This window comes from Somniosus microcephalus, chromosome 28, assembly GCF_052327205.1.
Source record: "Somniosus microcephalus isolate GS21.2 chromosome 28, FLI_Smic_1.0, whole genome shotgun sequence".
NCBI lineage: Eukaryota > Metazoa > Chordata > Chondrichthyes > Squaliformes > Somniosidae > Somniosus > Somniosus microcephalus.
Window position 1 is genome coordinate 43,599,874 of NC_141014.1, and position 17,973 is coordinate 43,617,846.

Genomic DNA, 17,973 nt, shown 5'->3' on the forward strand with positions numbered 1-17,973 from the left:
GAGCCATTTCGGAGTTCCTGTTTTACTACATTGAACTTTGAAAGTAAAGGCATGTTTCTGAGAAGAATTTCCTGTACTCAGTTACCTTTACCTGCTAACATTACACAAATTCCCATTGCCCACTGTTGGCCCCATTAAACTTAACAAAGATAGCACTTTGTGATGTAACAGGAGGGGAATTCTAAACAAATCTTCTGTTCCATGCTGCATCTATCCGGCATTTGAAGCTCAGAGCACAGGAGCAAGGAGTGGCTGTGAAATCCTATGTAAGTTTACAGCTTTCTCCGTGTATGTTGATTAGGATTATGGTGACACAACAACAGAAAATGCTGTAAACACTCAGCAGGTCAGGCAGCATCCGTGGAGAGAAAAACAGAGTATTGAATAGAAAAGATTATGTGACAGTTCGGCAGAGTAGAAAGAAAGAAAATGTAAGACTTGCATTTCTATAGCGCCTTTCACGACCACCGGACATCCCAAAGTGCTTTTCTGCCAATGAAGTAGTTTTGAAATGTAGTCGCTGTTGTAATGTAGGAAACGGGGCAGCCAATCTGCGCACAGCAAGCTCCCACAAACAATGACCAGATAATCTGTTTTAGTGATGTTGATTTGAGGGATAAATATTGGCCAGGACACTCTCTTTAGCGCAAACTAGGGCTCTCTTTAACCTTTATATTTACTATCTGAGGATATTATGGTAGTGTCGGTATTTGTGTTGACCTCTGAGGACGAATGCCTACTAAATAATTGAGTTCGACTTCAGACGAACAATAAATAAGTTGTTTATTTACAAGAGCAGACGAAATACAGCAGGTAAGATGGCTGGATGCAGGAGCACCGCGATGTAGGTCTTTCCCCAGCGGGGACGCCACGGGGACAGAGTCCGCAGTCCTGTGGAGAGCGTGATGACGTCATCACGCTCAGTCGCGATTTCCCGCGCTTCGGGTGTCATGTGACCGCGTCGTGACGTTAGCGTGTTCGCCCACGCTTGGGCCGGTCACGTGACCCGCGCCGATATGTCGGCGCGTTCACCTGGCGCCGAGGCCGGTCGTTGTGTCCGAAGTCGCGGGAGCAAGCGGCACCCGGCTCTGCAGCTGGCCGATGCAGCCGAAGTCGCGGTAGGCCTGCTGTGCCGGCGGCCGTTACGGGAGGCCGAGTCTGGCCGGCGGACGCCGCGGGTGCATCACGTGATGCGCGACGTGACGTCAGCGTGTCACGTCGCGTTCTTAAAGGGGCGACGGCCCAAACAGGTAAGTTAAAGTGAATTATGTACATAGTTAGTAAGGGACAACTGGTGGTACCGCCACAGTAGATCATTAACAAGCAGATCAGAAAGTGGGAATCAGAGTACCACACATACATTGTTCACAGTATCACTTGCACACCGTCTGCCTCTCTTTTACCCCCCATTTGTTCCTGATTACCTGAAAGGAAAGAGGTATCTCTATTTTCCCCAATACTGCATGGCAGCAATCTGTGCCAGGAAGGAATTCACGCCAACATGGAGCCAAAACTGGGGTTTCGTTTTGGTGGGTCAAGATCTAATTTTTCCAACTATCTGGAATAAGACTTCTTTGATCTGGTTTCTCCATCCTGGGGAGAGCCTGGCCTCACACAGGTGATAAATAGGACAATGCCCACCTTGGGTTGGCAGCCAATCTACTGATGGCACTGAGGCAAAGTCCAATCCCTCAAACCAGCCTCCTGCCCCATTAACCAACGGAGAGCTCACCCTGCACCCGGGTTTAGCACAACAACAAAATAAACTTTTTTATGTAGATAAAAAATATCTTTGGGGAGCTTATATTCATTAAATTCACCTCCTCGCCCTGAGCGGAGCTGTGGCCGGGGGCGGGGCCTGTCCTGTCCCGCGCGCCAGTTCAAATACTAACGGTCGGTGGGTGGGCGGTCCGAGAGCGGCCGGGATCCCGCGGAAAGGCGAAGGAGCGAAAAACCACTAATACACCGAGGGGAGGAAAGTGGGGGGAGGGGAGGAGGAAAGTGGGGGGAGGAGGAGGAGGAGGAAAGTGGGGGGAGGAGGAGGAGGAGGAGGAGGAGGAAAGTGGGGGGAGGAGGAGGAGGAGGAGGAGGAGGAAAGTGGGGGGAGGAGGAGGAGGAGGAGGAGGAAAGTGGGGGGAGGAGGAGGAAAGTGGGGGGAGGAGGAGGAGGAGGAGGAAAGTGGGGGGAGGAGGAGGAGGAGGAAAGTGGGGGGAGGAGGAGGAGGAGGAAAGTGGGGGGAGGAGGAGGAGGAGGAAAGTGGGGGGAGGAGGAGGAGGAGGAGGAGGAGGAGGAGGAGGAAAGTGGGGGGAGGAGGAGGAGGAGGAGGAGGAGGAAAGTGGGGGGAGGAGGAGGAGGAGGAGGAGGAGGAAAGTGGGGGGAGGAGGAGGAGGAAAGTGGGGGGAGGAGGAGGAGGAAAGTGGGGGGAGGAGGAGGAAAGTGGGGGGAGGAGGAGGAGGAGGAGGAAAGTGGGGGGAGGAGGAGGAGGAGGAAAGTGGGGGGAGGAGGAGGAGGAGGAAAGTGGGGGGAGGAGGAGGAGGAGGAAAGTGGGGGGAGGAGGAGGAGGAGGAGGAGGAGGAGGAGGAGGAAAGTGGGGGGAGGAGGAGGAGGAAAGTGGGAGGAGGAGGAGGAGGAGGAAAGTGGGGGGAGGAGGAGGAGGAGGAGGAGGAGGAAAGTGGGGGGAGGAGGAGGAGGAAAGTGGGGGGAGGAGGAGGAAAGTGGGGGGAGGAGGAGGAGGAGGAGGAAAGTGGGGGGAGGAGGAGGAGGAGGAAAGTGGGGGGAGGAGGAGGAGGAGGAGGAGGAGGAAAGTGGGGGGAGGAGGAGGAGGAGGAGGAGGAAAGTGGGAGGAGGAGGAGGAGGAGGAGGAGGAAAGTGGGAGGAGGAGGAGGAGGAGGAAAGTGGGGGAGGAGGAGGAGGAGGAGGAGGAAAGTGGGAGGAGGAGGAGGAGGAGGAAAGTGGGAGGAGGAGGAGGAGGAGGAAAGTGGAGGAGGAGGAGGAGGAGGAAAGTGGGAGGAGGAGGAGGAGGAGGAAAGTGGGGAGGAGGAGGAGGAAAGTGGGGGGAGGAGGAGGAGGAAAGTGGGGGGAGGAGGAGGAGGAAAGTGGGGGGGTGGAGGAGGAGGAAAGTGGGGGGAGGAGGAGGAGGAAAGTGGGGGAGGAGGAGGAGGAAGTGGGGGGAGGAGGAGGAGGAAAGTGGGGGGAGGAGGAGGAGGAAAGTGGGGGGAGGAGGAGGAGGAAGTGGGGGGAGGAGGAGGAGGAAGTGGGGGAGGAGGGAGGAAAGTGGGGGGAGGAGGAGGAGGAAAGTGGGGGGAGGAGGAGGAGAAAGTGGGGGGAGGAGGAGGAGAAAGTGGGGGGGGAGGAGGAGAAAGTGGGGGGAGGAGGAGGAGAAAGTGGGGGGAGGAGGAGGAGGAAGTGGGGGGAGGAGGAGGAGGAAAGTGGGGGGAGGAGGAGGAGGAGGAGGAGGAGGAGGAAAGTGGGGGGAGGAGGAGGAGGAGGAGGAGGAGGAGGAAAGTGGGGGGAGGAGGAGGAGGAGGAGGAAAGTGGGGGAGGAGGAGGAGGAGGAGGAAAGTGGGGGGAGGAGGAGGAGGAGGAGGAAAGTGGGGGAGGAGGAGGAGGAGGAGGAAAGTGGGGGGAGGAGGAGGAGGAGGAGGAAAGTGGGGGGAGGAGGAGGAAAGTTGGGGGGAGGAGGAGGAGGAGGAGGGAAAGTGGGGGGAGGAGGAGGAAGTGGGGGGAGGAGGGGAGGAGGAAGTTGGGGGGAGGAGGTGGAAGTGGTGGGGGGTGGTGGTGGGGGGGTGGAGTGGAAAGTGGGGGGAGGAGGAGGAGGAGGAAAGTGGGGGGAGGAGGAGGAGGTGGAAGTGGGGGGAGGAGGAGGAGGAGGAAGTGGGGGGAGGAGGAGGAGGTGGAAGTGGGGGGGTGGAGGAGGAGGAAGTTGGGGGGAGGGGAGGAGGAGGAGGAAGTGGGGGGAGGAGGAGGAGGAGGAGGAAGTGGGGGGAGGTGGAGAGGAGGAAGTGGGGGGAGGAGGAGGAGGAGGAAGTGGGGGGGGAGGAGGAGGGTGGTGTGGGTTGGAGGAGGGGTGGAAGTGGGGGAGGAGGAGGAGGAGGAAAGTGTGGGGGAGGGGGGGGGAGGAGGAAGTGGGGGGAGGAGGAGGAGGAAGTGGTGGGGGAGGAGGAGGAGAAGTGGGGGGAGGAGGAGGAGGAAGTGGGGGGGGAGGAGGAGGAAGTGGGGGGGGGGAGGAGGAGGAGGAAAGTGGGGGGGGGGAGGAGGTGGTGGAAGTGGGGGGGTGGAAGTGTGGGGGGGGAAGTGGGGGGGAGGAGGAGGAGGAAGTGGGGGGAGGAGGGGGAGGAAAGTGGGGGGAGGAGGGGGAGGAAGTGGGGGGAGGAGGGGGGGGAAGTGGTTGGGGGAGGTTGGGGGGGAGGAAGTTGGGGGGGAGGAGGGGGAGGAAGTTGGGGGGGTGGAGGGGGAGGAAGTGGGGGGAGGAGGTGGAAGTGGGAGGAGGAGGAGGAAGTGGGGGGAGAGGAGGAGGAGGAAGTGGGGGGTGAGGAGGAGGAGGAAGTGGGGGAGGAGGTGGAAGTGGGGGGAGGAGGAGGAGGAAGTGGGGGGAGGAGGAGGAGGAAAGTGGGGGGGGGGGAAGGAGGAAAGTGGGGGGGAGGAGGAAGAAGGGGGGGGGAGGAGGAAGGGGGGTAGGAGGTGGAAAGGGGGGGAGGAGGAGGAAAGGCGGGGGGGGGAGGAGGAAAGGGGGGGGAGGAGGAAAGGGGGGGGAGGAAAGGGAGAGGAAAGTGGGGGGGAGAGGAGGAAAGCGGGGGGGGGGGGGGAGGAGGAGGAAAGTGGGGTTGGAGGAGGGGGGGGGAAGGAGGAAAGTTGGGGGGAGGAGGAGGAAAGGGGGAGGGGGAAGGGGGAGGGGGAAAGGGGGAGGAGTGGGGTGGGGAGAAGGAAAGGGAGGTGGGGGTGGGGGAGGTGATGGGACGGAGTGGGAGGTTGTGGCGGCTTGGACACGCCTTCAGGTTGGTGTTGAGTGTTAGCGCCCTGTCCTGCCCATGGTCATGGACTGTTTCAGTATCTGAGGAATTGCGAATGGAGCTGAACACCGCAATTGTCAGTGAACGTCCCCACCTCTCGCCTTATGATGGAGGAGCTAAAGATAGTTGGGCCTCGGGCACTGCAGTTGAGGATAGCCTTTCATCAAAAGTTGGTGGTTTTTCACCTCAATGGGCAGCCTGCTTCAGGCTGGATTCAACCATCAGTCTGTGAAGCTGTTGCAGGATGCCAGCGGCAGGGTGCGATGTGTACTCTGGATATAGGTGCTCAGTAAATACCCCAGGGATTGGCACCCAAAGTCTGGCTACATTCCTCACAGCCAGCAGAAGATGATTCACAAGAGTTTTATTGCAGCTACACAGTGATTTTTACACGAATCCTTATGCAGAACATAGTATATAAAGGTCTCCCCTAAATTACTTAATGAGTTACTATTGCTCGTGTGTATATATGTCCTAGATGTTGTGTATGTACCTTTAAGAGAGAACTGTTTTACAGCTCCTGTATACTGTAGTACCGGCAGTGACCACACCTGTATATAAAGCCAGAGCAGGCTTCTGTACTTCAGTCTTGAGACTACTCCACTCCAGTAAATACCTGTTGATTGTTAAGTTACAGCATCCGTGTAGTTCTTGGGGAAACATCCTATTTAAAGAATCACGGATCTAACAGTGGCGAAGAGTGTCGTTTCGAATCTACCTGCAACTCTGTATTTCCCTTCAAGGATTCGCTCCGGGAGGGCGGTGGAAGAAAGTCTAGGCCAGAAACACGGGCGTCGACCACGAGCAACCGCCCAGTCGTCCGGCAGAGAGTGAACATCGCAGGGGAGGCTGTGGAGAGCCGGGCTTGGTTCCCCAGCCACGACGATCAGCAACAGACTGATGACAGGTACAGCGCAGACCTTTCCCAGACAGCAGCGGCTGGAGCCGACCGACGGCAGAGAAAAAGCCGAGCAGCGTCAACGGGGTAAGATAGAGGGTGAAGCGCACAGGGCACAGCCGGGGGTTGAAAACCGAGCGGCGTCGAGGAAAAACAAAACAGAGAGAGGGTAAAGCAGCAGCCGGGTTCAGGACCGAGTGGCGGAAACGGGAAAGGCGCACAGAAAAAAAAAACTCGCAGAGCACAGCCAGGGCTCAAGGGCTGAACAGTGTCCGCGGGGAGAAGGGAGAGCGCAGGAGATGCCATTGAGCCGCGGAGAAGGAAGAGCGCGGGAGACGCCATTTTTAGAAGCCGCAGCGGAGAAGAAGGGCGAGCGCGGGAAGAAAGGAAAGCGCGGGAGACGCCATTTTGTGCCAGCGGAGAAGAAGGGAAAGCGCGGGAGACGCCATTTTTGACAGTTAAATCACACCCAGGGATGCCGAAGAGTGGCAGTATCTCTATGTTCGACAATGAAGTCGAAGATTGGGCGACATATGTGGAACGTATTGAGGTGTACTGCAGGGCGAATGAAGTGCCAGATGCTAGGAAAGCACTGGTTTTGTTAAATTCCATGGGTGCAAAACTTATGGGTTACTGCGAAACCTAATAACCCCAGATAAGCCTGTGAATAAGAATTTCGAAAGCATAGTAGAAATCCTACAGGACCACTTAAACCCTACACTGCTGCTGATAGCAGAACGATTTAAGTTCCATAAAAGGAACCAACACAAAGACGAAAGCAATGCTGAGTACTTAACGGAACTGTGCAAGCTATCGAAACACTGCCAGTTTGGAGTGGGACTAGCAGATACGTTAAAGGGACAAGTTTGTGTGTGGGCTTCAAAGTGAAGGAACCCAGAAACGGCTTCTAATCAGGAAAGGATCTTACGCTGGACAAGGCTTTCAGCATGGCAGTATCACACGAAGCAGCCGCAAGGGGCGCTGCAGAGATACAATGGAGACCGCAAGAATATGGCACCAATGAAATGTTCTATGGAACAGGGAAGTGTTATCGCTGTGGCAGAACAACACACAACCAGAAGGGTTGTTGGTTCAAGGACCAAGTGTGCAGACGGTGTGGAAAAGCAGGACACATAGCAAGAGTCTGCAGGTCTGGGAAGAAAACCAACAGCAAGAAATCTCCACAGGAGAAGTACAAAAAGGCACACAAGGTGATGGACAGTGGTTCAGACGAACAGAAAAGTGACACAGACTCCAGAAGCAAGAAGCTGGGTTGTCTGAAACTACATAAGGTAACCAAAATGGAGGATCACCAGACTATCTGGGTTACGCTCAAGATAGACGGAGTCCAAGTGAAAATGGAATTGGACACAGGATCAGCCCTAACAGTCATAAACCAAAGGGACTACAAGCGGCTATTTTCACATATACCCTTGAAAGCTACAGAGATTGTCTTGAAGACGTACATGGGGCAAAAAGTCTACCCCAAAGGAAAAATAAAGGGTGAAAGTGATATACAAAAGCCAGGAAATACCTAAAATGGACTTATATGTATTGCCAGATGGAGGACCAGCACTGTTAGGACGTGAATGGATCCGGAAGATACAATTAGATTGGCATTCCATACAGGCACTGAAGGTTGAGGCCAAAAAGGATGACAACGTCACACCTGGATGACTGTCAAAAATGCTAACTGACGCAAAAGAAGTGTTCCAGGAGGGACTCAGAACACTAAAAGGCATAACAGCAACGATTAAAATAGAGGAAAATGCAAGCCCAAAGTTTCTTACGGCCAGACCAGTGCCTTATGCGATCAGACCAGCCGTCGAAGCAGAGCTGGAACGTTCAGGAGTACTGTCCAAAGTAGACTGGAGCGAGTGGGCTACACCCATCGTTCCTGTAATGAAGAGGTCGTTGAGTAATACGCCTGGGGAACCAAAGAAGGTCCACATCTGTGGGGATTTTAAGGTGACAGTGAACCCAGTCCTTCACACGGTACAATATCCGCTTCCACGAATTGAGGATATTTTCGCCTCGCTATCTGGAGGTGAACGCTTCACCAAAATTGATCTAGCCCAGGCATACTTGCAAATGGAGGTAGAAGAAGCCTCGAAACAATACCTCACGATCAACACTCATAAAGGTCTCTATCAATACAACCGGCTGGTGCTTGGGGTAGCATCGGCTCCGGCTATTTGGCAAAGGGCGATGGATCAAGTCCTGCAAGGGATTCCAGGGACCCAGTGTTATTTGGACGACATCCTGGTCACGGGCAAAAATGACAGTGATCACCTCGCCAACTTGGAGAAGGTGCTCATCAGATTAAAGGAATATGGGCTACGAGCTAATCGCCACAAGTGCGAGTTTTTCCAGAAGCAGATCTCGTATTGTGGCCACGTCATCGATGAAGAGGGGTTACATAAGTCCCCATAAAAGATTGAGGCAGTAGTCAAGGCTCCAGCACCGGAAAATGTGTCACAACTGAGGTCGTTCCTCGGGCTGGTAAACTACTACCATAAGTTCTTACCAAATTTGTCCACGCTATTACACCCACTGAACACCCTACTGCAAACAGGGGTGCCATGGAAGTGGAATGACGAACGTAGACGAGCTTTCCAGAAGTGTAAAGAATTGATCACATCAAAAGAGGTGTTGGCCCATTTCAACCCAGCGCTACCAATTCGTTTGGCATGTGATGCATCACCCTATGGTATTGGAGCGGTGCTCTCGCACAAATTCCCAGACGGGTTGGAGAGGCCAGTAGCCTTTGCGTCTCGGTCACTAACCTCAGCCGAGCGCAACTACGCCCAGATTGACAGGGAGGCCCTCAGCCTAGTATGGGGATTAAAAAAATTCAACCACTATCTGCATGGGCAGAAGTTCACCTTGCTGACTGACCACCAACCACTTGTCTCCATCTTTAATCCTAAGAAGGGCGTTCCAGTGATGACTGCACAACGTTTACAAATATGGTCCCTGTTTCTAGGGGCGAATCAATATGAAATAGAATATAAAAGGCACGAAACAGCATGGAAACGCTGATGGGCTATCACGCCTGCCACTGCCTACTGTGGAGGAAGCACCAGCAGTGGACCCTATCGAGATATTTTATTCGTCAATAATTGAACGATTGCCAGTAACAAACGCGGATATAGAGAAGGAGACCCGCAATGATCCGACACTGTCTCGGGTATATTTGACGGTGAGGGGATGGCCAACACATGGCGACTCACTGTTGCCAGCATTCTCATTCAGAAGAGAACAGCTGTCAGTATGCCAGGGGACAGTGATGTGTGGATCCCGAGTGGTGATTCCACCCAAGTTAAGGGAGAGAGAGTGCTAAATGAGCTTCATGAAGGTCATCTGGGAGGGGTGCAAATGAAAAGCCTTGCTAGGGCTTATGTGTGGTGGCCGGGGATCGATCAACAAATCGAGGACCTAACCAAGAGCTGCTCAGGATGCCAGAAGGTCCAAAATTCACCACCACATGCCCCTCTACACCCATGGGAGTGGCCCTCCTCTCCATGGCAACGGGTGCATATTGATTTTGCTGGTCCATTCATGGACTCAATGTTCTTAATAGCAGTGGATGCTCACTCGAAATGGCCTGAGGTGATAAAAATGTTCTCAACCACTACAGAGAAAACGATTGCAGTCCCACGGACCATATTTGCCAGGAACAGCTTGCCAGAGCAGATTTGCTCTGATAATGGACCACAGTTTGTGTCCGAAGAGTTTCGAAAATTTATGAGAAGGAATGGGGTAAGGCATTACACATCCGCCCCATATCATCCAGCCACAAATGGATTGGCTGAAAGGTTCGTACAAACCTTTAAAAAGGCGATAAAGGCCATGTGCGACGATGAAATTCCACTACAGCATAAGGTGGACAATTTCCTATTAGCCTACAGAAATACAACACATGCAGTTACCAACCAGACCCCCGGCCATGATGTTCTTTAACCGAAGGTTGAGATCTCGTCTGGATTTGCTCAGACCCAATGTGCGAAGAAATGTTGAGGATAAACAATTCCAGCACATCAATGAAAAGCCGACAAGGAGCTTCAATGTAGGACAACTAGTCTTGGCCCGTGACTACCGAACAGAGAAATGGCAACCCGGAACGATATGCACAAGGCAGGGGCCATTAATGTACACGGTGGATGTCGGGGAGAACATTGTGAGACGCCACGTCGATCAGATCTTAGCGTCACAGGAACGAGTCAACCCCATGTCTCGAGTACCTGGGGATGAACCCGACATACCGGTAGCATCTACCTCCGAACCAGTAGCAGTGGAAACCGATGAACTAACCGACGAAAAGGGGCCAGAATCGCTTCCGCACCAAGAACAAGAACCTCAGGAAAGGCGCTATCCCGAAAGGATCAGGAAGCCGCCCCAAAGACTGAATCTATAAATGGACTATTTTCAGTTAATGTTGCATGTTAAAGTGTTAATTGTTAAATGAATGTTATGGTACTGTTAATCTAAAAAGGGGAGGAATTGTTGTGTATGTACCTTTAAGAGAGAACTGTTTTACAGCTCCTGTACAGTGTAGTACCGGCAGTGACCACACCTGTATATAAAGCCGGAGCAGGCTTCTGTACCTCAGTCTTGAGACTACTCTACCCCAGTAAATACCTGTTGATTGTTAAGTTACAGCATCCGTGTAGTTCTTGGGGAAACATCCTATTTAAAGAATCACGGATCTAACACTAGACACTGCTCTAAATCTGACAAGTTATTTTATCTTCTGTTACTTATGAAAAAACTCTTCATGTGAATCCTTCGCCAAGTTTCCTTGTTGTCCCTCCTCCCATCAAGCACTGCCTTATTGCTAACCAATTGTGGATATGTGGACGACCCAATCCAAAAAATAAATGCAATTATTTTTTAAACACAGTAATTACTAGTAGTTGAGGTGTTCTCAACACACTCTTCTGATTTGATCCTTAGGAAACTGGGTTGAAAAAATCCTGTTTGTTAAGCATAGCATTTATGGGTAAGTGCCTGCTATGTGATCATGTTTTTGAGGGTCTTTTAAAAAGGTTCCAATGAAGTAAATGGGCTAAACATATGTGTGGATGAGTGTAGATGATCCTCCTTCAGAGAACAAGGGTTATTGGGGGATCCGGATGGAACAATAAGTAAGCGCATGCTCTTTTACCTCTGAAAACTGGTTATTGGGAATGTGCATCTAAGAAATTGAAAATGTGTATTTTTGGCTCGAGTCTCTTAATGTTCGATGGGTACTAGTGACTGATTTATTTGACATTTATTTAGGTATGCAGCAGCATCTCTTATGATGGCTTCGTTGCTGCACTGTGAAAGTCGAACAGGTAGCAAGAAAACGAGGTACGGTGCAGGAAGGGCCCAGGGATGTGTCAAAGCAGCAACTATGTTGAGAGGGTGGCTTATGTATTTCTCTGTGACGCACATCATTTGTTCAACAGAAACCAGACTAACTAATCTGACCAATGTTCAGTGCCAAGTATGGAACAGTAAGCGGTTGTTGTCTAAAAGACCTCGACAAGTCTCTGCACCTAGTCAAGCTTCTGATATTTTAGAAACTTTGGCCTAGATTTCTTTACACAGCCCCCTGTCACAAATAACCTCTATAAATAGCAACAAGTTCTAATCAGATCTTCAGCAGGACTAGTTAGATACCCAATGCATACTTTTCTTTAAATATTGTACATTAGAGCATAAGAAAATTCAAGGATGAAAGGAAGTTGTTTGACCCTTAATTTACTCCCTTTACTTCCTTTAAATTAAAGAATATTAAATATACTAGGGACCTTCCTTTTAAACACTACTTACTCTAAACTAGAGACCTTACTTTTACTTTAACGACTGGACTGTAGAAATACTCACCAGGTCCTACTTACCAATCGGCTCCTTCCCTGGTTGTGACGTCACTTTAGCGGTTTCGCAGTTGTTGTTGTTTGACTGCTCCCACTCTCGGATTCTTTCCTTGGTGTAAAGTAAGAACCAATTCCCTACTCGCAGCATCTGTTTAAACCGCACTTTAATTTTTCTCCAGATACGGTCGGGGGGGTGGGGTGTCAGAGAGCTGAACTCTTGCTGGTTTTCTGTCCCCTTTTGTGCAGCTTTTTAGCTCCTGCTCTCCTAAAAGCTGACAAAGATAGAAAAAGGAAAGGAACTCCACTCTAGCCTCCCTCATTTATATTGCTGAGCTTTAAATAAGTGAGCTCTCTGGCAGTTACAGAACCAGATTAGACCAGTTAATTAATGAATTACTCTCACCTGCTCTCCAGCACAGAGCTTGTTCAGCCCTGCCCAAGCCTGGAAGAAACTTAAAACTTGAAACAGTAAATTTAAATTTAATTTAAATGCTAATTGCAAGCACACAAGACTGGATTTTATTTAAAAAAAAGAGATTAACCTTTAAGATTCACTCCCTCACTCACCAACCTCACAGCTTAACACTCTGTTCCGATCTACACTCTGTGACAAACTGCACTCTGGATGGTGTCGAGCTTCTTGAGTGTTGTTGGAGCTGCACTCATCCAGGCAAGTGGAGACTATTCCATCACACTCCCTACTTGTGCCTTGTAGATGGTGGAAAGGCTTTGGGGAGTCAGGAGGTGAGACACTCGCCTCAGAATACCCAGCCTCTGACCTGCTGTTGTTGCCACAGTATTTATGTGGCTGGTCCAGTTAAGTTTCTGGTCAATGGTAACACCCAGGATGTTGATGGTGGGGGATTCAGTGATGGTAATGCCGTTGAATGTCAAGGGTGGTGGTTAAACTCTCGCTTGTTGGAGCTAGTCATTGCCTGGCACTTCTGTGGCGCGAATGATACCTGCCATTTATCAGCCCAAGCCTGAATGTCATCCAGATCTTGTTGCATGCGGGCATGGACTGCTTCGTTATCTGAGAAGTTGTGAATGGCGCTGAACACTGTGCAGTCATCAACGAACATCCCCATTTCTGACCTTATGTTGGAGGGAAGGTCATTGATGAAGCAGCTGAAGATGGCTGGGCCTAGGACACTGCCCTGAGGAACTCCTGCAGTGATGTCCTGGGGCTGTGATGATTGACCTCCAACCACCACAACCATCTTCCTTTGTGCTAGGTATGACTCCAGCCAGTGGATAGTTCCCCCCCCCCCCAATTCCCATTGACTTCAGTTTTACCAGGGTTCCTTGATGCCACACTTGATCAAATGCTGCCTTGATGTCTGGGGAAGCTGCAACACAGGACTGCATGCATGCTAAAAAGCAGAAGCAGCATGCTATAGACAGGGCAAAGCAATCCCACAATCAACAGGTCAGATCAAAGCTCTGCAGTCCTGCCACATCCAGTTGTGAATGGTGGTGGACCATTAAACAACTAATGGGAGGAGGAGGCTCCATGAATATCCCAATCCTCAATGATGGTGGAGCCCTGCTACTCTCACCTCACCTCTGGAATTCAGCTTCTTTGACCATGTTTGGATTAGGGCTGTAATGAAGTCAGGAGCCAAGTGGCCTTGGTGGAACCCAAACTGGGCATGTGAGCAGGTTATTGGTAAGTGCTGCTTGATAGCCCTGTCGATGACACCTTCCATCACTTTGATGATTGAGAGTAGACTGATGGGGTGGTAATCATGAACAGATGCATCTGCGACAGGTAGATTGGTGAGGACGAGATCAAGAAGGTTTTTCCCTCGCGTTGGTTTTCTCACCACCTGTCGCAGGCCCAGATTGGCAGCTATGTCCTACAGGACTCAGCCAGCTTGGTTAGTAGTGGTGCTACTAAGCCTCTCTTGGTGATGGACATTGAAGTCCCCCACCCAGAGTACATTCTGTGCCCTTGCAACTCTCCGTTCTTCCAAGTGGTGTTCAACATGGAGGAGTACTGATTCATCAGCTGAGGGAGGGCGGTAGGTGCTAATCAGCAGGAGGTTTCCTTGCCCATGCTTGACCTGAAGACATGAGATTTCATGGGGTCCAGAGTCAATGTTGAGGACTCCCAGGACCACTCCTTCCCAACTGGAAATTACTGCGCCGCCACCCCTGGTGGGTCTGTCCTGCTGGTGGGACAGGACATACCCAGGGATGGTGATGGAGGAGTTTGGGACATTGGCTGAAAGGTATGATTCTGTGAGTATGACTATGTCAGGCTGTTGCTTGACTAGTCTGTGCGACAGCTCTTCCAATTTTGGCCCAAGTCCCCAGATGTTGGTGAGGAGGACTTTGCAGGGTCAGCTGGGCTGGGTGTGCCGTTGCCGTGTCCGCCGTTGCCGCGTCCATAGCCGGGTGGTCCGTCCTGTTTATTCTTATTGTGTTTTGTAGTGGTTTGTTACAGCTGAGTGGCTTGCCATTTCAGAGAGCAGTTAAGAGTCAACCACATTGCTGTGGGTCTGGAGTCACATATAGGCCAGACCAGGTAAGGACGGCAGATTTCCTCCCCTAAAGAACATTAGTGAATCAGATGGGTTTTTATGACAATCCCTTGTTTCGTGTTGATCATTACTGATACTAGCTTTTTATTCCAGAGTTATTTAATTAACTGAATGGTGGGATTTGAACTCATGTCTCTGGATAATTAGTCCAGGCTTCTGGATTACTAGCCCAGTGACATTACCACTATGCTACTGTTCCCAATGCGAGGGACATCACTCCCAGATGTGCGAGGGACACATCACCAGTCGCTGAAGGTAAGCATGCAGGTGCAGCAGGCAGTTAAGAAGGCAAATGGTATGTTGGCCTTCGTAGCGAGAGGGTTTGAGTACAGGAACAAGGATGTTTTGCTGCAGTTGTACAGGGCCTTGGTGAGACCACGCCTTGAGTATTGTGTGCAGTTTTGATCGCCTTATCTGAGGAAGGATGTTCTTGCCATGGAGGGAGTGCAGCGAAGATTCACCAGACTGATACCTGGGATGGCAAGAATGGCGTATGAGGAGAAATTGGGTCGATTGGGCTTGTCCTCGCTGGAGTTTAGAAGAATGAGAGGGGATCTCACTGAAACTTATAAAATTCTAACAGGACTAGACAGACTAGATGCAGGAAGGATGTTCCCGATGGTCAGGGAGTCCAGAACCAGGGGTCACAGTCTAAGGATAAGGGGTAAGCCATTTAGGACTGAGATGAGGAGGAATTTCTTCACCCAGAGAGTGGTGAACCTGTGGAATTCTCTACCACACAGTGCAGTTGAGGCCAATTCATTAAATATATTCAAGAAGGAGTTAGATATATTTCTTAAGGCTAAAGGGATCAAGGGATATGGAGAGAAGGCAGGGACAGGGTACTGAATTTGGATGATCAGCCATGATCTCATTAAATGATGGAGCAGGCTCGAGGGGCCGAATGGCCTACTCCTGCTCCTATCTTCTATGTTTCTATCACCCCCAGCGTGCGAGGGGCGACACGTCGCCCCCAGATGGGGGGGGGGGGCGGGACACGACACATCACTCCCAGAGTTAGACACACACAGCCTGTGACAATGTGCGGGATGTGGTGGGACACATCCCGCTCATATTTTCTTCCCCACTTGCCCCAATCCTCTGAGGAATTGATGGAAGATGTGGTCCTCCTCCGTTCAGTGTTTTATTGGAATGAAAGATGTGTGTACTGGATAAAGGAATCCGATTTCTGTCCTCCCCAAAATGTGCTGATTCTCGCTGGATGAGAATTCCATAAAGTACTCCAGGTACCTCACCAAGTGACCAATCTCCCTTTAGTAAGTTACCCCTGTATTATTTTACGACAATGTTTGTGTACAACATGCCCAGTCGCAGTCGGCTGGTGCTCTAACCCTGTGGAATGCAAGGTGGTGGCCAGGTTTGCTCTGCTAATTGTCCTAATCCGTCTTTCGGATGAGACGTTAAACCAAAGCCCTGTCTGCTTTCTCAGGTGGGCATAAAAGATTTATAGACAATATTTTGTCGAAGAGCAGGGGAGTTATCCCCGGTGTCCTGGCTAATATTTATCCCTCAATCAACATCGCTAAAACCAGATTACCTGGTCATTATCACATTGCTGTTTGTGGGAACTTACTGTGCATAAATTGTCTGCCGCGTTTCCTACATAACAACAGTGACTACACTTCAAAAGTACTTCATTGACTATAAAGCGCTTTGGGACGTCCTGAGGTCGTGAAAGGCGCTATAGAAATGTAAGTCTTTCTTTACTTTCTTTCAATAAAGTTCCTGTTCTCAGCCCAATCTCTGATGGATGTTCTTTCACTTTTCAGCAGCTGAGGAGAATATCTCTGCTCGTCCATTTGATGGGGAAGTGAACGCAACACTGGGTGGATGGGAGCTTAACAGAAACACCAACTGCATAGGGAAAAAAACTTGAGGTTTGTGGTGTGAAAACGATCAGGGCTGAGACACGTAACATCAGGGAACATCATCACAATTTGCAGCTTGCTAGTTTGACAGCTGCTGACAGGTCCGCCTCTGATGGAGGTTTGCTCCACCCCTCAACTCATCGTTACCTCTCCAAATAAATAGTGCAGCAAAGCTGGAAGCCACATCAGTCCCAAAGCAGACACCAGTGACAAGAATTCCTGGGAGATAAACAGACCAATTCGCAAAGATCTCCAGCTGCTCCAAGACATAAAGGTAAAACCTGTTTGCAATATTTCTCCCTCCTCTCCTGACTGTTCTAGCTCATGCTGGAGTACGGGATACAAAGGCACCGATCGTCCCTCAGCAGTACCCCATCCATGGCCATGTTTCATGTGAGCTAGGACTACTGGCAGGCTATTCGACCATAGAGGCTCCCATAGCTGATCCCAATCACTTTCCTGGTGATCCCACATCAATAGACATGCAGTCTCCAGCAGGAATCACTGCATGATGATCAACAGCAGGAACCCTGGCTGATTTTCCCTCTCTAGGACAGAGATGAGGGGGAATTTCTTCACTCAGAGAGTGGTGAACCTGTGGAACTCATTGCCACAGAGGGCAGTGTATGCCAGCTCATTAAATATATTTAAGAGGGAATTAGATATATTTCTACGGGCAAAAGGGGTTAAGGGTTACGGAGAGAAGGCGGGGACGGGATACTGAATTAAAGGATCAGCCATGATCTCATTAAATGGCGGAGCAGGCACGAAGGGCCGAATGGCCTACTCCTGCTCCTATCTTCTATGTATCTATGTATCTATGTAGCCCAGGACTTCTGAGGCCAGTTAAATGCCTGCACTGCCAAATAACAGTACTTAAAAAAAATGTATGTTTTTGCTCAAATTGGGAGAGCAGTAGAGACAGCTAAACATGTTCAGAATAATTTCGATTAGTTAAGCATTTGTGAAAAAATTGTGTGACATAAGTATACAATGAATGGGGTAGAGTTAACCAGTGAGGGAGCAGGAGTTATCAATGTACAGACATTGGCTGTAAAGCGATTTGGGACATCCTGAGGCTGAGGTGCTATATAAATGCAAGTTCTTTTTTTCTCTTCTAATGTGATAAAACAATTTAAAAAGCAATTAGTATGTTGGATGTATAGGCAGAAAGTTTTACAAATCTACAGAGGTTATACTATACAATGTACCAATTATACTATACTTGGAATTGTGTTCAAATATAGCCACATTTTACAAAAAGGAGGTACATGAATTGGAGAGTGCAGACATGAACAACAGGAATGATCCTGAGTGTAAAGGGGCTGAGCCATGAGGTAAGGTTAGAGAAGCACGAGCTCTACAATCTAAAGAAAAAGGTTAAAGGGGCACTTCATCAAGCCATATCAAATACTGTATGGTATAGATCTACAGGATAAAGCCAGAATATTACTTCAAAGTAAGCCAGGCTAAAAAGGAATTTAAATGAGTGAAAAGTAAATTTAAAACCGATATTGGAATTGCTGTTGGATGTTAGGATGGGGAGAGTGGGGGACAAGAGGGAGGGGTTTTGATGCTCTTTTCTCAGCCCTGACCTTATTCTCGTGTTACAATGCACCTTAATCCCAGCTGGACCAGCTCCACCAAACCAAACAGGATGACAGGTCCTGACACCGAGACTGTTTCATCTGTTCCTGTACACAGAATGCCCATGGGATGGGTTAGGGTACAGGTGGGAGTGATGATACGCATTAAAATGGATAGAGC

The 17,973-nt window shown here is 50.3% G+C and overlaps 1 protein-coding gene across 1 annotated transcript in view; it reads left to right on the forward strand.

Annotated features, from left to right (window-relative positions):
• The first annotated feature begins 226 nt into the window (after positions 1–226).
• The window catches only part of LOC147099701 (uncharacterized), a 44,040-nt gene continuing 26,293 nt past the window's right edge, over positions 227–17,973 (forward strand). The window contains exon 1 of the mRNA XM_085969086.1: positions 227–266. The gene's annotated coding sequence lies outside the window, so the exon portion shown is untranslated. The remainder of the gene's footprint in view (positions 267–17,973) is intronic.